The following is a 22,608-nucleotide window of genomic DNA, read 5'->3' as shown; positions in this document are numbered from 1 at the left end:
CTCGCGCTCTGGCTCTGTTAGAGAATATAAGCGACTCACTGGTAAAGGCGCTCCGGGTTGGAGGTCTATGCCGCAGTCAAAAGGCCGATGCGGCGGCAGCTGGTCTGCCCCCCGTTCCTCGAACACGTCCTGGTAGTCCTGATACACGGCTGGGAGCGTGGGTGCTGCCTCCTCTGAGGGCGCGGCCGCCAGCGTCCCGGATTGAGCATGGGAACATGGGTCTGGGAAGTGCACGGTCCGTTTGACCCAGTCAATCTGAACGTTGTGGGCTTCCAGCCAGTCCATCCCGAGCACCAGGGAGAAGCGGGGCATAGAGGCAATGTCCAAAGTTCGCAACTCCCGGTGCTGCTGGAAACACAGGACCAGGGGCTGGGTCTCCTGAGTAACGGCACCTGAACACAGAAGTCGTCCGTCAATCGCTTCCACCTGGACCGGTACTGGCTTGTTCCGAAGTGGCACCTGATGATGGGCGGCAAAAGCAGCGTCCATATAGGAGCGGGTTGCCCCTGAATCTACCAAAGCATGGGTGTGGATCCAGGGCCCACCTGGAGGGTATAAACGTACCGAAACCATAAGATGTTGCAAGTCCATTGGTGCAGGCCCATTCTGCGCGGTTTGGGACCCCCGGTAGCTAGGGCCATCAGCTACTGGGGTTGGCGGTTTCCCTGCGGCTGGCGTTTCTCAGGGCAAGACCGAGCGAAGTGTCCACTTCCGCCACAGTAAAGACAGAGATTTCCCTCCCGACGCCGCGCCTTCTCGGCGGGGGAAAGGCGTGGCCGCACTGCCCCGAGCTGCATAGGCTCCTCCGTTAAATCAGTTGTGACCGTGGGGCTGCCGGAAAAAGCTGGTGCCGTGAACTGGAAGTGTCGGCGACCCCGGGCCTGACGACGATCCTCCAACCGGTCGTCTATTTGTAGACTCCGTTGAATGAGAGTGTCTAGCGTGGTGGGGCGTTCCATTGTGGCCAACTGATCCAGTACCTCGTCCGAAAGCCCTTCGAGATACTGGTCCCGCAGTGCCGAATCATTCCAGGTCAAGTCCTGTGCCAACAGCCGAAACTCCGTGGTATATGCGGCCACCGTGGACTTGCCCTGTTTCAAACGCCGAATCGCCCGGTTGGCTTGACTCCCTTTCTGGGGGTTGCCGAACGCGGCCTCCAAACGATTGCAAAACCCCGTATAGTCTGCCAGCAAGGGGGAGTCTTGCCTGAGTAGCGGCAACGCCCACTTGGCCGCCTGGTCCTTTAACAAACTAATCAAAAAGTGCACCTTGGTGCGGTCGTCAGGAAAGTTCCGGGCTCGCCCCTGAATATACAGCTTGGCCTGGGCCAGGAACATGGGAAAGCTGGCCGGGGCTCCATCAAATTTCTCAGGCAAAGCCACTGGGTACTTGCCAGGCGCCGGGGCGTCGGCCCCAGGAGCCGGTAGGGCTTCCAAGCGTTGCTGAAGTGCCACAACCGCGTCACTGAGCTGCTGCACGGTGTGAGTCAAGGCCTGGTTCTCCTGGGCCAAAGTCACCAGTGCAGCCGCCTGGTCAGCCATGGCCTCTGGCTCTTCCCGAACGCACCCCTACGAAGGGGGAGTGCGGGTGAGGCGGGAGCAAACTGTGCTGGTCCCGGGGGTAAGGTACCGTGAGTGTAGCAGAGTCCACACGAAGAGGGGCGAGGTCCGATGCAGAGAGCCGGGCGGGGAACAGGAACGCTGGAACAGAAGGCTGAGCAGGTAACAGGAACGCCGGATGGTCGGGAACAGGAGGCCGAGCAGGGAACAGGAGTACTGGATAGTCAGGAACAGGAAGCCGAGCAGGGGACAGGCATACCGGATAGTCAGGAACAGGAGGCCGAGCAGGGATCAAGAACACAGGAAGGTCCGTAGCCAACAACGACGTTGCTCCCGCAACCTGGGGCCGGCCTGACTGGGCTTTTATCCTCTTCCAAGGTCAGGGGCGGTCCCGACCCCCAGGAGCCCCGCCTCCTCTGGCCTTAAGGCGAGCACTCCTCCTGGGGGCAACCAGTTCCCTTCGCCTCTCTGCCCTAAGCCTCTGCAGATCAGGAGAGGCCGAAGGGTTACTGGGCCCTGGAGGAGGCTCACCTGTGGCCACTGAGTCATCAAGCCCCTCTGGGGCCAGAAGGGCTTCACCTGGGGCCAGCTCCTGATGCACTGCCACAGGTGCAGGCTCCTCAGCATCTAGGCCTTGCCCCAGTTCAGCCGGCCCTGGAGGCGGGGACTCCTGTGCAGGCTGGGATTCCTCTGTTTCATCCTCCGAATCGGAATCCCAGGCCATCACACTTTCCCATTCAATATATTCAATTGGGTGGCCCAGATCTTGTTCCCATTTTTTAATAGCGTCTCCTTTTTCCTCCTTTTCTACTTTCCCATTTTGTAACAGTTTATATATTTTTGAGAGAGTCTGTTGGTTGTTATATAAAATTTCTTTTTCCCATACTGATATTTTTTTATCAAACCCCTTAAGCTTACTATCCTTCTCAAATATTGTTTTTAATTGGAAATATTCTAACCAATTCACCCCCCTCTCTTTTAATTCTTCAAATTTCTTAACGGCTGGGCAATCTTTTATCTCTTTTACGAGTTCCCTATATGTTAGCCAGCTATCTTTCATATTGCTTCTATGCAAGGCTGATGACTCTATAGGTGATAGCCACCAGGGAGTTTTGGCTGTTACTATTCTTTTATTTCTTTCCCAGACTTCGAATAGGGCCTTTCTCACCAAATGGTTAGTGAATCCTCTATGTGCTTTTATTTTATTGTGATCCAGATAGCCATGCCACCCGAAAACTTTGTCCCAGCCCTCCAGGTCTAAGATTTCGGTATCTGTCAGTAACATCCAATCTTTCAGCCATGTCATGCATGCAGCCTCAAAATACAGCTTGAGGTTTGGGACTGCAGACCCGCCCCTTTCTCTAGGCTCCATCAGTACTTTGAACCTTACTCTTGGCTTCTTACCTTGCCAGATAAAATTAGAAAGATCCCTTTGCCAACCTTTAAAACATTTTGTCCCGATAATTATTGGGATCGTCTGGAAAAGGAAGAGCATTTTTGGTAGAATTGACATTTTTATCAAGGATATCCTTCCCCATAAGGACAACTTCAATTTATTCCATTAATTTAGATGTCCTTTTATTTCCTTCCACTTCTTCACATAGTTATCCTTGTACAAACTGGTATTTTTATTTGTGATCCAGATGCCTAAATACTTAACTTTTGTAGTAATTTTAAGGCCTGTTACTCTTTCCAATTCTTCCTGTTCCTTTACCCCCATATTTTTCGTTAGTAATTTAGATTTTTCTTTATTTAACTTAAAGCCTGATACTCCTCCATATTCAAACAATTTCTTTAGTGCTTCTGGTATACTTCTGGGTTTTCTGTAGTAATGATTACATTGTCCGCAAACGTTTTAACTTTATATTGTCTATTACCTAGACTAATCCCCTTGATTTTTAGGTCCTTTCTTATCGCTATTAGGAGTGTTTCCAGCGTCATAATAAACAAAAGTGGAGATAGAGGGCATCCTTGTCTGGTGCCTCTTTCAATTTGGAATTCTTCAGTTATTTCATTGTTAATTATTAGCTTAGCTTTCTGGTTTTCATATATCGCTTTAATACCATTTGAAATTTTGTTCCCAAGTTTCAAACTTTCCACAGTGTGGACCAGAAAATCCCAGGCCACGCTGTCGAAGGCTTTCTCCGCATCTACCAGTAGCATTGCCATCTTCTTACTAGGTTTCATATCAATATATTCTAGAAGATCAATCACTATTCTTGTATTATTTTTTATCTGTCTCCCCAGTAAGAAGCCATTCTGGTCCCTGCCTATTACTCTGTTCAAGCATTTTTTCAATCTATTTGCTAACACACCTGCAAAAATTTTGTAATCAATATTCAATAGTGAAATTGGCCTGTAGTTCTTTATAATATTTGGGTCCATTCCTTGTTTTGAGAAGAAATTAATTAAAAACCCAAACAGTGTGAAAATAAAACAGAATATTAAAATATTTCAAACTCAATTTGCAATTATAATAAATAGATGCTGGTCTGTGACCGTATTAATAAATTCATTCATTCATTATAACAAATAAAGAAGTAGAATGGAATATTAAAAGAATGAGACAAAAGAACGTTGAACATGCTAACAAATCTGGAAAATGGCTGGCATGGCAGATTAAAAGGAGAAAGGAGCAGAATACAATTAATAAGATCATACTGGAAGGAAAAGAAATAGATAATCTGAAAGAAATCAGAAAAGGATTTGTGGACTTTTATAGACATTTATATAAAAAAACTGGAAAAAATAACGTTAAGAAAATAGAAGACTTCTTGAGACAGAAAGAGGTGCAGAAAATTCCGACAGACAAAAAGGCCAGACTGAATGACCCAATTGAAATAGAAGAAATCAAAGCTGCTATAAAAGACTTGAAAAGTGGAAAGACACTGGGACCGGATGAATTTACAGCAAGATACTACAAAGAAATGAAATACACCCTACTTGGGCCATTGATAGAAGTAATGAATAATATATTTAAAGAGGGGGACTTGCCAGAAACATGGAAAGAAGCATATATTACACTTATTCGAAAACAAGATTCGGATTTAACACAAGTAAAGAATTATAGACCGATTTCTCTGTTAAACTATGACTATAAATTATTTGCAACCATATTGGCAAACAGAATGAAAAAAATATTGAATGAAATTATTCATAAGGATCAAGCAGGCTTTCTACCTGGCAGACAGATGAAAGATAATATAAGGAAATTAATATAATTGAATATCTGACTGCCATGAATGAAAAGCAAGCAATGTTAATTTTTGTGGATGCGGAAAAGGCTTTTGATAATATATCTTGGGAATTTATGTTAAAAAATTTGGAATTTATGGATACGGGTCAATTCTTCCTAAATGGAATAAAAGCGATATATGCGGAACAGAGAGCAAAACTGATTGTGAATAATATAGTAACAGAAAATATTGAAATTACTAAAGGCACAAGACAAGGGTGTCCTTTATCCCCATTATTATTCATATCGGTACTGGAAGTCTTCTTAAGATCAATAAGGAGAAATGAGTTAATAAAGGGAATTACAGTCGGTCGAAATGAGTACAAAGTGAAAGCCTTTGCCGATGACTTGGTATTAACAATTGAAGAGCCATCTACAAGTGTTAAAGAAGTACTAGAGGAGATAGAACAGTTTGGGCAGGTGGCAGGTTTTAAATTGAACAAAAAGAAAACTACCGTATTTTTTGCTCTATAACACGCACCTGACCATAACACGCACATAGTTTTTAGAGGAGGAAAACAAGAAAAAAAATATTCTAAACAAAACAGTGGATGTATGATTTTTGTGGTTCATGCTGTGGCCACAGACATGTGATCTGACGGTGAGTTTGGGGTAGCCCAATGCAAAAATCCTGAGGATCCATGTGGATCCATGCTTCGTAACCACGTTTTTGCGCCATTGCGGTCCCATGAAACAGTGGGTGTGGGTGTGTTTTTTGGTGCAGGCTGTAGCCATGGACATGCTATGTGATCGGATGGTGAATTTGGGGTGAACCAATGCAAAAATCCTGAGTATCCATGTGGATCCGTGCTTTGTAACCACGTTTTTGCACCCCAGGCAACAGTGGGTGCATGATTTTTTTGGTGCAAGCTGTAGCCATGGACATGCTATGTGATCTGATAGTGAATTTGGGGTGACCCAGTGCAAAAATCCTGAGGATCCATGTGGATCCGTGCTTTGTAACCACATTTTAAGTGGGGAGGGAAGGAAAAGCACGCAAGGGACAAGGAGCACGCGTGGAGTGTGTGGAGAATGATGCTGTTAATAATGCAGGAGAGGGGTTTAAGAGGAGAAGGAACACGCGTGGGGTGTGTGGAGATGGATGCTGTTAATAATGCAGGAGAGGTGTTTAAGGGGAGAAGGAACACGCGTGGGGTGTGTGGAGATGGATGCTGCTAATAATGTAGGCAAGGGGTTTGAGGGGAGAAGGAACACGCGTGGGGTGGGTGGAGAAGGATGCTGCTAATAATGCAGGAGAGGGGTATAAGAGGAGAAGGCTCCTCTCCTCTTCCGCTTTGCTCCTTTAAAACAAGCAGGCTCTGCTTCTCTCCCTCCCCCCCGGCTCAGCTTGCTGAAAAGCTTTGCTGCTATTTAGCGAGCTGAGTGGGGAGGAGAGAGGGACAGAGAGCATGGTTGTTTTAAAGAAGCCAACCGGACAGGAGCTGCTTACGCTCGTGTAAGCGGCTCCTCTCCTCTTCTGCTTTGCTCCTTTAAAACAAGCAGGCTCTGCTTCTCTCCCTCCTCCCCGGCTTGGCTCGCTGAAAAGCTTTGCTGCTATTTAGCGAGCTGAGTGGGGAGGAGAGAGGGACAGAGAGCACGGTTGCTTTAAAGCAGCCAACCAGACAGGAGCCGCTTACACCTGTGTAAGCGGCTCCTCTCCCGCTTTGCTGTTTCAAAGCGAGCCACGGAGGAGGGAAGGAAGGGGAACCATGGATCCTCTGCTCACGACTGCAGCAGATCCCCCCGCCATCCGTAGGCATTCGCTCCATAACACGCACAGACATTTCCACTTAGTTTCTAGGAGGAAAAAAGTGTGTGTTATGGAGTGTAAAATACGGCAAGATAATTGTCAAAAACAGGACCTGGTAGAAGTATTGCAGCAACAAATAGGTATAGAAGTTGTTAAAAGAGTTAAGTATTTGGGAATTATTTGGATCTTCTACAGTAATAACCAAATCATCCGCAAAAGCTTTCAGTTTATGATCATTTCTCTTTATTCTTATTTCTGCCACATCTTTGTCAGCTCTAATATTTCTTGCTAAAACCTCCAGGACCAAAATGAACAAGAGCAGTTATAGCAGACATCCTTGTCTAGTTCCTTTTTGTATTTTACATTGATTTGTTATCACCTGATTAATAATTAGTTTTGTGTTCTGTTCTGAATATATAGCTTGGATTCCCTTATTAATGTTTTCTTCAAATTCCATTTCTTCAAGATCTTTTTTCATAAAGTCCCAAGAAACATTATCAAATGCTTTTTCTGCATCTATAAACATCAATGCAGCTTGCTTTTCATTTTGAACTTCCAGGTATTCTATTATGTTTTAAACATTCCTAATATTATCTTTCATTTGTCCGCCTGGGAGAAATCCTGCTTGATCTTGATGTATATATTCTTCCAAAAAAATATTTCATTCTGTTGGCTAAAATATATGCAAACAGATTGTAACCATTATTTAATAATGAAATGGGCCTATAATTTTTAACTTAAGTTATATCTGAATCTTGCTTTGGGATTGTTGTTTTGTACACCTCTTTCCATGTTTCTGGGACTTCCCCTGTTTTTAAAATCTCATTCATCATGTCCTTTAAGTGGATCACAAGCTGTTCACTTAATTTTTTATAATACTTGGCTGAGATTCCATCTGGTCCTGGAGATTTACCTGTCTTTGCTTGGTTTATTGCTTCTAATAATTCTTGCACTGTTATTTGGGCATTTAATAATGTCAGCTTTTATTCTTTTATTTTTGGAAGGTTACTACTTTTTATATATTCTTGTAGCAAGGTCTTCTTTTCAATTCATTTTTATATAGATCAGTAAAATATTTAATGAAGGCTTCCCTTATTTCCTTTGGTTTATCTGTGACTTTGCCATTAGATTTTATCTTATTTATATAATTTTTTTTTTGCTCACTTTTCCTCATTTGCCATGCTAGCAGTTTCCCTGGCTTGTTGGCATGTTCAAAATACTTTTATTTCATCCTTTTAATTTTCCACCCTATTTCCTCATTAATCAACAGTGAATATTGTGATGGCCTGGGATTCCGATTCGGAGGATGAAACAGAGGAATCCCAGCCTGCACAGGAGTCCCCGCCTCCAGGGCCGGCTGAACTGGGGCAAGGCCTAGATGCTGAGGAGCCTGCACCTGTGGCAGTGCATCAGGAGCTGGCCCCAGGTGAAGCCCTTCTGGCCCCAGAGGGGCTTGATGACTCAGTGGCCACAGGTGAGCCTCCTCCAGGGCCCAGTAACCCTTCGGCCTCTCCTGATCTGCAGAGGCTTAGGGCAGAGAGGCGAAGGGAACTGGTTGCCCCCAGGAGGAGTGCTCGCCTTAAGGCCAGAGGAGGCGGGGCTCCTGGGGGTCGGGACCGCCCCTGACCTTAGAAGAGGATAAAAGCCCAGTCAGGCCGGCCCCAGGTTGCAGGAGCAACGTCGTTGTTGGCTACGGACCTTCCTGTGTTCTTGATCCCTGCTCGGCTTCCTGTTCCTGACTATCCAGTGCTCCTGTTCCCTGCTCAGCCTCCTGTTCCCGACCATCCGGCGTTCCTGTTACCTGCTCAGCCTTCTGTTCCAGCGTTCCTGTTCCCCGCCCGGCTCTCTGCATCGGACCTCGCCCCTCTTCGTGTGGACTCTGCTACACTCACGGTACCTTACCCCCGGGACCAGCACAAATATTGTGTTTGTAATAATTTAATTGCCTGCTTAACTGTCTCCTTATTTTTTATTATTAATTCTTTTTCTTTCTCTAATATTTCATCCAAGATTTCCTTTTTTTTCTTTCCCCTTAATTTCTTCTTGATTGAGTTTTGTTGGCTAAACAGTCCCCTCATAACTGCCTTACTGGCATCCCATACTGTTTGCAGCTTGGTTCCATTATCAAGATTTAATTCAAAATAATCTCCCAGTGCCTTTTTTGTGATTTCTAAAAAATTATTGTCATCTAATAAATCTTCGTTCAATCTCCATCTGAAAGTGGATTGATTTTCTTTCTGAATTTTCATTATTATGGGATTATGATCCGACAATGTTCTGGGATTTATTTCAATTTTTTTTACTTTTAATTCTAATTCTTTTGAGATCCAAATCGCATCCAACCGAGCACTGCTGCCATGAACATGGGAAAAGAAAGTGAACTGTTTATCAAACAGATGTTTTACTCTCCAAATGTCTATTAAATTCAATGTCTCTGTCATGTCAAAAAATGTTTTTGGGAGCCTGCCTTCTTTGGTATCTTTTTTTCCTAATTGTTCTGTCCATCTCTAATGATGGTACTCCGTTTAAGACTCCCATTAGTATCACCTTCTCGTCTGCAAACTCCAAGAGATCTGTTTCCAATTTTTGAAAGAATTTTGATTTGTTTTCATTTGGTGCATATATACCTACCAATATTATTTCTTCTCCCTAGACTTTAATTTGTACCACTAGAATTCTCGCTTTGTCATCTTTTTGGATTAGTTTGGGTTCAAGTGCAGGTGTGATATAAAGTAGTACACCACGTTTTCTGATTACGAAATCGTAGTCTGTAATGCATAGTACCTTTCAGGTAGCGAGCAATGTGTTTTAACGCTTTCCGTTCCTTAACAGTGGGCTTGGTAGCATGTCTGTTTAACAGATTCACGCTGACTTCAATGTCTGGTCTTGTGCATCTAGCAATGAAACTCATTTTGCCTAAAACACTGCGGAATAAAGTAGCATCAGACTTCCCTCCCTCCTGCCAACAGTTTTCTATTTCCGATCTACATCTCAGTTTCCTCTTTATTCAAGTCCATGTTGTAAGATTTATTTTAATCCTGCTAGTGTCTTCAAACTTCTACAGTTCTTGTTTAAATAGTCAGTGAATTTACTCCAGTCTCTTTGGAATTTTGATTCATCCTGGTTTCGAATCCTGCAGGTCAGTTTTGCCAATTCCGCATAATCCATCATTTTTGTCTGCCACTCTTCCAACATAGGTACTTCCTGTAATTTCCAATTTGGGGCCAGTAAAGTTCTCGCCACAGTTGTTGCGTACATAAATAAACTTTGATCCACCTTTGCTATTTCCTCTCCCATCAAGCCTAGCAGAAAAGCTTTTGGGTTTTTGGGAAAGGTATATTTAAACATCTTTTTCAGTTCATTATAAATTAATTCCCAAAATAATTTTGTTTTCTCACATGTCCACCACATATGATAAAGGTCTCCATCTTTCTCTTTACATTTCCAGCATAATTTATTGCTCATCCTGTACATTCTGGCTAGCTTAACCGGCGTTAAGTACCATTGGTACATCATTTTCATTACATTCTCTTTTAAGGTGGCACATGTTGTAAATTTTAGGCTCTCATTCTACAACCTCAACCATGCGTCATACTCAATGTTATACCCAAAATCCAATGCCTATTTTATCATCACTTCTTTTGTCTGTTCATCTTTTGTATACTATTCCAATAAAAAAATTGTACATTTTAGATAATAATTTGCTTCTGCATTCTCGCAATTCAATTTGGAATTTAGATTTTTTATCTTTAAACCCTACTTTCTTGCCACCCAAAAATACATCATTCACTTGGTGGTATTGCAACCATCCTGTAAAAGCATCTTCAATGTGGTTATATGGTTTTAATTTCCAACCTCTTTCTGTTTTCATTAGAATCTCCTCCTATGTGGCCTGCCTCCCCTCCATATTTAACTTCTTCACAGTTAATACCTCCACAGGTGATATCCACCATGGTGTTTTTCTCTCTAACAGGTTTTTATACCCATCCCAAACCTCATATAATGGGCCTCTTATCACATGATTTGTAAAGCTTCTATGGACTTTCACTTTGTCCTACCAGAGATAAGAGTGCCATCTGAACCTGTTGCGTGGCGAGATCCCGCCTTCCACCAGTAGAAATAAAGACACAGGACACAGTAATTTAGGTTAATGGGCTAAAATTAGGCCACAAATTTATTGGTTACAGGTGATGAGCAGTATTGGCTTAGGCATTGGTCCTATCGACTATCCGGCTTCAGCCTGATTGCTTGAAGACCGGGAAGGGTTAACACCAGCAGGGGGAGCCCTGCTGATGCACGTCAACTAGGGACTTCCCCGGGGTCACCACTCGGCGGCGCGCTTTAGGCCCTGACCTCCATAGGCTTTGGACGAGGCAATGCCCCCCGGAATCCTTCACCGGACTACCCTTCAATATTTGGGGGAGGTGATGGCGCTCCTCCCCCCATACATCTACATAACAATACCCATACCATTCACTTGGTGGTATTGCAACCATCCTGTAAAAGCATCTTCAATGTGGTCATACCAGAGATAAGAGATCCATCTGAACCTGTTGTTGTATCCTTCCAGATCCAATAGATCTGTATTTTCTAATTTAATCCATTCCCATGACCAGCAGAGACAGGACACTTCGTATTAGAGTTTCAGATCTGGCACTGAGAATCCACCTCTTTCTTTCTTATCAACTAATAATTTAATCCTTGTTTTTTTCCACTGCCAGATGAATCTTGAGAGTATTTTCTGCCATTCTTTAAATTGTCCTGTTCCCCTGATTATGGGAATTGTTTGAAATAAAAATAGCATCTTAGGTAATACATTCATTTTAATTGCTGATAATCTCCCATACGACAACTTCAATCTATTCCATGTTTCCAAATCTCTCTTAATCTCCTTCCACACCGGTTGGTAATTATCATTATACAAATTTATATTCTTTGCTGTCAACCAAATTCCTAAATATTTTGCTTTCTTTACCACCAGAATTCCACATTTTTGTTTCAATTTTTCTATTTCAACTTTTCCCATGTTTTTAACTACCATTTTCATCTTATTCTTGTTCAATTTAAATCCTGCCAACTGCCCAAATTCTTCAATTCCTTCCATTGCTTCTATCACACTGGAGTGCGGCTCTTCTAAAGTTAACACCAAATCATCCGCAAAGGCTTTTAATTTAAATTCCTTTGCACCAATTTTTATACCTTTTATTTCTGATGTTTCTCTCAATCTGTTTGTTAACACCTCCAGTACCACAATAAACAATAGTGGAGACAGTGGACAACCTGGTCTGGTACCTTTTTTATATCAAAGTATTCTGTCAAGACATTGTTCACAATCAGTTTTGCTTTCTGCTCTGAGTATATTGCCTTTATTCCTTTCAGAAAAGATGCCCCCACTTCCATTACTTCCGAAAATTTTGTCATAAATTGCCAAGAAATATTATCAAAAGCTTTTTCTGCATCTATAAACATTAACGTGACAGGTTTATCATTCCTGATCTCCAAATATTCTATTATATCAACAATATGTCTTACATTATCCTTCAATTGTCGACCAGGAAGAAAATCTGCTTGATCTTTATGAATTAACTCTTTAAGAATTTATTTCAGTCTATTTGCCGTAAGGGTGTTAGTGGACCAATGAGATCAGCATGCACTACCTGGTATGGTTCTGTAACTTGTCTACTAGATACCTTAACGTTTGCAGCCATTGACCTTGTTTGCTGTGCATGCCTTACACTTCATGTGGTACCTGCAGGGTTTAATAGTCATACCTTGAACTAAGGCAGGCATTTTGGAAACTGGCTCGAAGTTTAAATGACCAGGTTTCCTGTGATAATCATGAATACATCCTGCATGCAAAACCTTGTTAGTATCTGCAATACAACAAGTTTCATCCTGCACAACATCAACAGAATCATAATGCAATACAAATAAATGATCAACATAATCAGCATGCAATACAAAGTCATCTTTCTTGGCAATGGTGCACTTCCTCTTCTTGAAGGAAACGTCTATGTCCTGTTCAGTCAGCTGCGAGTTGCTCAGTAGGTAGTGTGCAGCATCTGGAACAAAAAGAATGTTGCGTATCGATGCATCCAAGCTGTGAAGAACAACCGTTCCATAGCCCTGACTGGAGATCGTGTGGTCATCCTCTTGGTGAATCGCACCTTCCTGAGGAGTAAAGGACACGAACAGGCGTTTGTCCCGACAGACATGCCTGGTTGCTCCCAAGTCGACGATGAAGAAAGATCTAGACATCTTCTGGACCTTTGGAGTGAAGCATGAGACCATTGCCTTGTGTTGCATCGTCCTGGACCTCGGACCTTTGCCTTTGTCTTTGCCTTTTCCACGCGTTGAGCTTTCGCTGCACTGCTCTGTTGCCTTGGCCTTGGGATGTATGCAATCCCTCTTCACATGGCCTAGACATCCACATGAGTAGCATTTCACTGCCTTCAAAGCTTTGGCGCCATCTAGTGGTTCCACTGCATTCTGGGATGACGTCTGTGAGGACTCCCACTTAGTGATGCAGCCAGCACTACGCCGATCTGCTTTATTTAACACCACAGCAGTGACATGCACTACCGTTAGTTGAGCAGTAGGCAAAACAGCAAGCTGGCTGGCAATCACTTCCCAACTCGAACCCAAAGAATGTAGAATCATGAAGGAATACACAGCCTCTGAAAAGGTGATTCCACGCTGTTGCAACTCATGCCTGAGATTCTGCATTTCCATGAGGTGAGCACATACATCTGCTCCATCAAGTGCCATATCATGCAACTTGGCATAAAAGAACAAAGAAGCACCCGCTTCTGTTCTCAAATGTGACTCTTGGAGACTGTCCCACATCTCTCTGGCTGAGGCCTTGTCACGTAAAAGACATAACTCTTCAGGGGACACAATAAGCGTCAGAGTTCCCCTTGCTTTGGAATCCTTAGCCTTCCATTCTTCAGTCACTGGAGCTGCGGGGGGGGGGGGCATCTGTTATCACATTAAACAGACCCTCTTTTCTTAGCAGAGCTTCTGCATACTGCACCCAGTTCAAATAATTACCCTTGTAAAGCTGTGGAAATGCCATGGCATTTCGAAGTCCCTCCATCATTCTGGCGTTAGCCTTCTGTGTCATTTAAAGCAGACTCTTTCTGTTTACCAGGAATTGCATTCCAAAAGCACACTTCTTGAGGCCTTTGCATGCTCCTGAGCTTCTGCCTCAACCGGTCAGAACTAAAAGTTTGGCTAAAAGTTCACAGTCCACCCCTTATTGCCATTAATTAGGCACTGGCAGGCTTCCTGGGGCAAGAACACATACCTCTCATCAATCTTCTTCACACGCAGAGAAGATAACCTGCATTCCGTTCTTCTGCCATTCTTCTAGGCCCATAACCAAAAATGTCGGTATCTCCGCTCGGCCAAGCTGATAAAGCCTCATTTTCCTCCAGCCGTGCCTTCGGAATCGCCTCCGACAAATGCTTAATGACCTGAGCCTTTGATGAGGCCTCAGGCACATTTCCATCCATTAAGCAGAGTTTCCAGCAGCATGCATAAGTGATGAGATTTATGGCTACATCGTAAAGTTTTATTTTCCAACTACGCAGACAGCAAAGACATCCTCTCTCTATGAAAGCAGAGAGCAACTGAAACATCATCATCATCAATCTTTATTACGGTCCCAAAAAATCATTACAAAGCAATACACAATTCATACAGCCTACCTCCAGGTTAAACAAGCATTTTGCTCAGAATATAGGGATCATTTGTTCTTGCAACCAGAGATAAAAACTTTGCCACTGCTAATGTTCTAGCATTTGTCCAGTCTTCCAATAGGAACCTGACATAGTGAGCCTCTGATTTTCCCGGGAAAGGTACCAGCAAGGGTAGTATCAGTTCAGCCCTGGCTTGCTCATATTTTGCACAATGCAACAAAATATGTTTTATGGAATCGATGTCTTGAGCACATGAGCAAAGTCTGTCCTGGTAGGGAACTCCTCTCAACCTGCCATCCAACACTGCAGAAGGAAAGACGTTTAGTCTGGCTTTGGTGAAAAGCCTTCGATAGTTTGGTACTGTCAGGTTTTTAATGTAAGATGTTAACTTAAAGACATACCCATATTGTACTCCTACTGCCAGCGGACTACAGACTGCGTGTGATCAAGATCGCAAGTCACTGTGTGCATTATCCCATAATCTTTGCTTTAGCATCTTTTGGGCGCCTTCATAACCCAGGTAATACAGGTTTTTTTTTGGGGGGGGATGACAGACCAATAGAGGTGGCTTTTTTAGCCATGGTTTTCTGCCATTTGCTGACAAATTCCTCACTGGTCAGGTGTTGGTACAAACCCTTCTCTAGATTAAACACTGAAATCCTGAGCCAATGTTTTAGGGCAGCCCACCACGCTTTAGTTGAAATTGGGCATTCACCAGCTTCTAACAGAAGGATGGCGTTGGGGACACAGCTGGGTACCTGCAGCAGAGATCGTAGAAATTTTGCCTGAAAGCCATCTAGCTTTGGCAGGTCCCCATTATGCTAGACATTTGCAGCGTACAGGAGTTGGGAAATGGGTTTTGTGTTGAAAACCTTTAAGGCTGCTGGAACATATTTGCCGCCCTTTGTGAAAACGAATCTGAGTATGGCTAGCTTTGTGATCTCCGCCTTTTGAAGGGAGGTTTGCCAGTGGTGCTTCCAAGATCCTGTATGATGGAATGTGAGCCCTAGATAACTGAAGTATTTGATCTGTTCAAGGTTATGGCCATCCAGCACCCATTTAGACCGGGAGAAGCTTCTTTCGAAAACTAAAATTTTAGATTTTTCATAATTAATGGATAAACCATTTCCAGAACAGTAATCAGAAAATTTCCTCAGCAGATAATTCAAACCCGGTCTGGAACGTGAGATGATGGCCGCGTCATCAGCATATAACAACAAGGGGGTCCTTCTCATTCCTATTTTTGGAAGGTGTCCATCTGGGTCCATTAAGCTCTCTTCTAGGTCATTTAAGAATAGACAAAACAATGTGGGGACCAAAATGCATCTCTGTCTCACCCCCCCCCCCAGTCATCTCGATGCTGTTTGATAACTGTCCCTGTCGACCGCATCGGACCTGCAGTTTGGTTCCATTATACAGGGCTTTTATAAGAAAGAGGAGTCGTTTGTCCTGCAAAATCAGATTTAATTTGGACCATAGCTGGGATCTGGGGATGAAGTCAAACGCTGATTTCAGATCCATGAAGGCCACAAAGAGTTTACCCTGTAGAGGCCTGGTATACTTCTCAGCTAGGAAGGACAGCATTAGACAGTGGTCTGATGTTGAATGGTTCTCACGAAAGGCTGCCTGGGCTTCAGATAATAATAATAATAATAATAATAATAATAATAATTTATTATTTGTACCCCGCCCATCTGGCTGGGTTTCCCCAGCCACTCTGGGCGGCTTCCACAGAAACCAAAAAACACTAAAATATCATACATTAAAAGCTTCCCTGAATAGGGCCGCCTTAAGATGTCTTCTGAATGTCAGGTAGTTGTCCATCACCTTGACATCCAATGGGAGGGCATTCCACAGGGCGGGCGCCACCACCGAAAAGGCCCTCTGCCTGGTTCCCTGTAGCTTCGCTTCTCGTAATGAGGGAACCGCCAGAAGGCCCTCGGCGCTGGACCTCAGTGTCCGGGCAGAACGATGGGGGTGGAGACGCTCCTTCAGGTATACTGGGCCGAAGCCGTTTAGGGCTTTAAAGGTCAACACCAGCACTTTGAATTGTGCTCAGAAACGTACTGGGAGCCAATGTAGGTCTTTCAAGACCGGTGTTATGTGGTCTCGGTGGCCGCCCCCAGTCACCAGTCTAGCTGCCGCATTCTGGATTAGCTGTAGTTTCCGAGTCACCTTCAAAGGTAGCCCCACGTAGAGCGCATTGCAGTAGTCCAAGCGGGAGATAACTAGAGCATGCACCACTCTGGCCAGACACTCCGCGGGCAGGTAGGGTCTCAGCCTGCGTACCAGGTGGAGTTGGTAGACAGCTGCCCTGGATACAGAATTGACCTGCGCCTCCATGGACAGCTGTGAGTCCAAAATGACTCCCAGGCTACGCACCTGGTCCTTCAGGGGCACAGTTACCCTATTCAGGACCAGGGAGTCCTCCACACCAGCCCGCCCCCTGTCCCCCAAAAACAGTACTTCTGTCTTGTCAGGATTCAACTTCAATCCATTAGCCGCCATCCATCCTCCAACCGCCTCCAGGCACTCACACAGATAGTATATTATGTTCATTTAGAAAAGTTGTCAGGTTGCTACTGAGGAATCGGGCATAGAGCTTCCCAATTATTGAAAGCGGGCTAATTGGCCTATAATTGGAGGGTACATTTGGGTGGCCTGTCTTAAAGATTGGGACTACTATAGCATGTTTCCAGCTATATGGTACCTTACCCGAGTTATTTACTACTGTAAAAAGTGCTGCCAGAAGCGGAGCCCACCAGTGCTGGTTTAATGTAATCAACTCCGCTGGGATAAAGTCTTTCCCCAGAGCCTTTCCGCTCTTCAGATTCCCAATTAATGTATGGACTTCCTCCACAGTAACCGGCCTCCAATGAGGGAGCAGTGAAAATTCTGCCCTGTCATCATGCTGGAAGGGGTTTGGATTTTCCATAAATATATTTCTGAAGTGGTTCTCCCAAACCTGAGCTGGAATAACACAGCTGGGGGGATGAAGAACTATTTTTCATTGAGTCGGAGACCAGTTGCCAAAAGAGTTTAGTTTCATTGTTTAGTGAGGCATTCAAAAGCAGGGACCAGGAATTTTGTTCGGACTGCCTTTTTTTTGAGGCCAAAAGGGCTTTGTACTCTTTTTTGATTTTGAAATAAGATGGAGGTAAGTAATTTAGTCCAGCGTTTCTGTAGGCCAAATAAGCGTTCCTTAAGGATTCCTTCTTTGGTCAAACCAACCGCGCCCTTTAGCAGTGCGTGGCTTGCTGGCTGAGTTTATGTTGACATCCTGCAAGGACTCAATGAGACATGAGAGCAGAGTTTGCAGTGCGAAGGAAGGAAGGAAGGAAGGAAGGAAGGAAGGAAGGAAGGAAGGAAGGAAGGACTTATGCTACCAGGTACTTTGCAAGCTTCTAGATAACCTTACAACCGCATGTTAAATCCACCTGCTGACATGCAAAAGCCTGCTCTTGTTACAGAGTTTTGAAGCCAGCTTCAGTTTGGAAGCTGCCCCCTTAATTTGAAGAGCTCTAAAAGAAAGAAATGCCCCCTCCATTCATCTTTTTTCCAAGGAGCAAGCATAGTTCAATCAGCCTTTTATTGGTCACGTTCTGTTATAGGCATTTTTAAGTCCAGCCCTTCACTAACCAGGTCTGTTCCAAAAATCCACGTACCAGTCTGGACAAACTGTCGGTCTGACAAATTTTAACAAACGTGAAGTATTTTGTTTTATTAGCTCTGTGGCTTTTAAAAGAACTGGCCCTTTAAAAAAAAGCAACAAAACCCCCCACTTGTTTGGAGGGTTACTTGCATGTCAGTAGAAATAAGGCTTAATCACACATTTTGGTTCACCTGCAAGGAGGATTTTTTTGGTGTTTGGCTTCTTTTACGGGAGCTGGGAAACCAAAGGCAGTGAATGACTTGAAAGGGTGGGGAGTAAGTTAGGGTGCAAGTCCTGACTTCTGGAGAATGCAGTTTTTTTAGTGAGCAAGTCTCCCACAAGCCGAATCTTACACATTTTGAAGTCTTACCCTCGTTTTTAAGCTGTTTTTGACAGGAAATTCATTGCTGTTTTTGCCTTTTTGAGAATTTCTGAATCTGTAGTGGGGCAGTCATAGCAATGCCGGTTAGCAATTGTAAAGTAATTCTTGGCTGAGGTGTAGAAATCCTGGTTCTTTTCTTTTTTAAGTGTTACACAGCTACACTCTGCAAGGACTACTCTATCAGTGCTATCTAGGCTAAAAAACAAATGAAAACACTGTTATCAGGAAAACTGAAGTAGTTATTATTAATGTTACACAAATCTGGAGATTCATGCAAGAGAACAAGCCCTACCAATGATTGGAAAGAGGCACCATTCTGCTTGCTGTGAAAACAGGCTAACACTTTGTGCTAATCACAGATACTGGGATGGGAGACAAGGTCCTTTTATAGCATACTGGCTGTGAGGAGAACTCAGCTGCAATGTCAGCACAAAGAGCACTGTTTTAGGTACTATGGGATGCAACATCACAGAAAGCAGTCAAATACAACATTTCCTATTTGCCCAGAGTGGACACACAGGGGGATGTTACTCCAGCCAGGAGGACTTCCTGTCACACCTGTCTGGAGCATGCTCCCCCTGCTTGTCACCAGGTAGATGGGCATGATCCTGGGAGACCCCATAAAAGGGCTGGTCACACAGCCATCTTCCTTTCATTGCTTTATTCCATCTTGATGCTTTTGCTGTCTGCTGGCTCTCAGCCAGCAGCACATGGACTCCCTCCCCATATGGGATGAACCCACACTCTCTTCTGTAACTACAAGCTAAAGCCTGCCTTCAGGATCATACTGCGAACTGAATGTAAGTATACTACTACTACTACTACTACTACTACTACTACTACTACTACTTATTGTTAATTATTTATATCCCACCCATCTGGCTGGGTTTCCCCAGCCACTCTGGGTGGCTCCCAACAGAATTAAAAGCACATAGTTGTTTATTTCCTTGACATCTGATGTTTTTAGAGAAGACTGTTGTGTCTTTATTCTTTTTAAGAGGGAACAAAGGGGATTTAGCAGGAACAAGTCCAATCTGGACAAGCCAGACTGGATTGTTTAACTCAAGAGATTCTAACAAATCTACCAACTAGCTTCCTGCAATATGCTACCAGCTCACTACCGTGAGTGAGGAAGGATAATATTTAATCAATATATCCTCTCCTACTATCCACAACATTCCCACAGGTACTTCCAAGAAAAGTGCTGGGGAGAGACCAAATATGCTGCTTTTCTCGAAAGTCAATTCTACAATGGCTTGTGCTGGTGCTCTATGCGTGTGTGTCTTTCCATATATACAAAGGAGATTCCCGAGGTGCCAAAATCCAAGTTTGGGGCAAATACTCTTTGATGAGAGAACCCCAGCAGAGATTTAAAGTCACAAAAGTAAAGCAAAGAAATATAGGCTGTTAGACCTTTAAAATATGTCCTTCCAAGTGAGTTCCAAAACTTCCCTCTTCCCCCAGCAGGAAAAGGTAAGTCAAAAAATGGTTTACTTACCATCTCTTCAAAGGTCTGGCCTTGTGGAGCAATGGGTCACTGTGTCTGGCTGTTAACCAGAAGGTTGTTGGTTCAAGCCCTTCCAGGGGTGGGTGTGGGCAGGATGAGACATGTGGTTGAGCTGGAGTAACCAGCTCAAACCTGTTTACATGCTGAGATGCACAGGTAAATTGAAAAACAGCAAAGTCTTGATTAGCTAGTTCCTCCAAAGGTGAGGGGAAGTGGACATAGCTAAGCCTGGCAAGATAGCTTACTCTGTGGTATTGACCCAAGCATAGTTCATCGGTTTTCAACCATTGTGCCGTGGCACCCTGGGGTGACTTAATGAAAGAAGGCCCCCCCAGGGCTCCCCTGAACATTCCTTAACTTGCAGCCCATATTTTCCTGCATTATCTCTCTCTTTTCTCTCTGGATGTGTGCCTGGATGTGTGTGTGCTCTATAAGGAGGGATATAAAAATAACCCTGAAAGTGAGGAGAGTCTTCTGTGTTTCTCTCTCCTTCTTCCCCCCAACATCCCTCCCCCCCTCTTCTTCTCTACCTCTCCGCCCAGGCAAACCCATTGCTCCTTAACAGTCACCCAGCTTTATGGGGACAGGGAGAATGTTGCAGGAAAGGACCGTGTCTGCATGTGTGTCCTGTGCATTGTGTTTCATGCCTTCCTTCCCTGCAATGACAAAATATTTCTGCTTCTGATCTTAATCTTGCTTTGCCCTCACCACCCCCATGTTCACACTAATTTTGGGAAAGGCAGGATGGGGCTGCCATGTGGAGTGCATCAACATGGCCCTGCAGAGCAGTGGTGTTGCTTGGGTTCCCATTGATACATGTGCTCCCATTTACATGCCCGCCAAAAATGTTCTACGAGGTCTGGTTCTGGTGCATCTCTCTCTTCCTGTGCAACATCCCTCCACAGGGAAGCTTCAGTGACTGGCATCTGCGCAATCTCTTCCCAGTGGAAGAGGTGAGGTAGGACAACTGTAGGGTTGGAACACCTTTGTTGGGTCTCAATGAGTGTCTGACATCTGGCTCTGGAATCTTGTTGGTATTGTTACAAAAGCCGTGTGCCTGCCCCTCTCTCTGCCAATTGGTGTCAAAAGCCCATGGGGTCCCAGGCACACACACAGGGTCTGTGTCCCTTTGGAGAATGGAAGACACAATGGAGACTATCGTACTTTAAGAAATACGGTTTATTCACCTATTTACACCTTCAGTCTGCATGGAGGGAGTCCAGATCTTATGGCATGCACATTTCCAGAGGCAGCAGTGCAGGCAATCTTCATGCTGCCTGCCTCCAAGATGGATCTCACCTTTTTCTCCCTTCTTCTTCCCTTGCCCTCCCCCAGAGCAGCTACCCTGGCAACCTCCCAAATCCCCAGTCTCTGTTCACACTTGGGGGAAGAAGTCAATGGCCCTCTCCTATTCTCTTGCTAGATGTAGCTTGGCCAGGTTGGTTTGTATAAGACAGCCCAGGAATTCCCTGTCTGGCACAGCTCTGCAGTTTATGTTGTAATCATTTCCAAATTAATTGCAATCCTAGCATTTATTCACAACTAGGTTTTAGGGGGAATCTCACCTGCACTCTATAACACCATCTTCCTCACCCTTTAACACAGGGATATCATTGTCAGTCTCCTCCCCTCTGGTTGTGCTCCTTCTTGGAATCTGCTCCTCTACTTCTCTTTCTTATTCTGCATCTGTGCTAGGTGGTGTGACAGTAGAAGGCAGCTCTGGAACATTATACATCAGATCAGGAAAGTTTATGATGACTTTTGCTTTTGCTTCTTCCTCTGACTCCTCAGAAAAGTATCACAGTTCCTCTCTTGTCTGCTTTCCTGTGTTCTGCAAAATGAATCATGTGTCTTGTGCTAACTTTCCCTGTCCATTAATTGTGGGGCTGCTGATTCAGCTGTCTGCCTGGACACGTGCCTCCTTCTTCACTCTTTCAGCGTGGAAGGCTTCGCTCCCTCAAGAACACACCTGTCATTATTCTTAGGGCCTCCTACACTTCAGGCCTGAGACTAGCTCGAGGACAAAGTGCCCACGGAAGACTCAGTTTCCTTCTAGTCAGGAGATGTATGTAAACAAGATTCAGCTAATGAGGAAATAGTTTCATTGGTTAAATTGTACCTTAACTTTTAATCTGCATGCACAAGACATGTCAGAAACCTACTTTAAAAACATGAAAATGACTTTCTATAGCAAAACTGTGTATGAGAAGTATTCTTTTTCCTTGTGTAGGTGATAGACATTTCTCTGTATTTTGTAATGCAAAGTGCTTTGCTTTCTGTCTTTTTAGTAATTCTGGTGCATTGCAGAACTATAGGTTGTTTCTCATCAAGAAAGAAAAGCACTAATGGTAGAGTGGTTATAAAATATATTAATGATAAACAAAAAACACACTAACACTTCAGTTTGTCAGTGAATGGAAATTTACTGACATAATGAATTCATTCCTCTCAGATTTCTTTCACTTAAGTGGCAATTTAGTTTATTGGAAATAGATTGAACTGGTGTTATAATAATTTTAAGGTCATATATAAAAAAATAAATGTTCATAACTGTATATATAAACCACATGTCTGAAACCCCATAGAAAAGGTACTGAACAAATTGACCTCAAATATTTCTCTGCAAGGTCAAAGTGGGAAAACTCCCCATTGTCTCTTTCCTCACAAATCCTGTATTAAGGGAACATTCAAGTTATGAACAGGGTGTGAGCCTGTGACCTGTGACCTAGATTCAGGCATTAAGTAGTTATAATAAGAAAATGATAGAATGATCTCGATACGAATCCAAGGCAGACCTTTTAACATCACAGTAATCCAAGTTTA

The sequence above is a fragment of the Podarcis vaucheri genome (genome assembly GCF_965113315.1).
Source record: "Podarcis vaucheri genome assembly, chromosome: W".
In the NCBI taxonomy this organism is placed as follows: Eukaryota; Metazoa; Chordata; class Lepidosauria; order Squamata; family Lacertidae; genus Podarcis; species Podarcis vaucheri.
The sequence above is the reverse complement of the archived record's forward strand: the minus strand, read 5'-3'. Positions refer to the sequence as shown.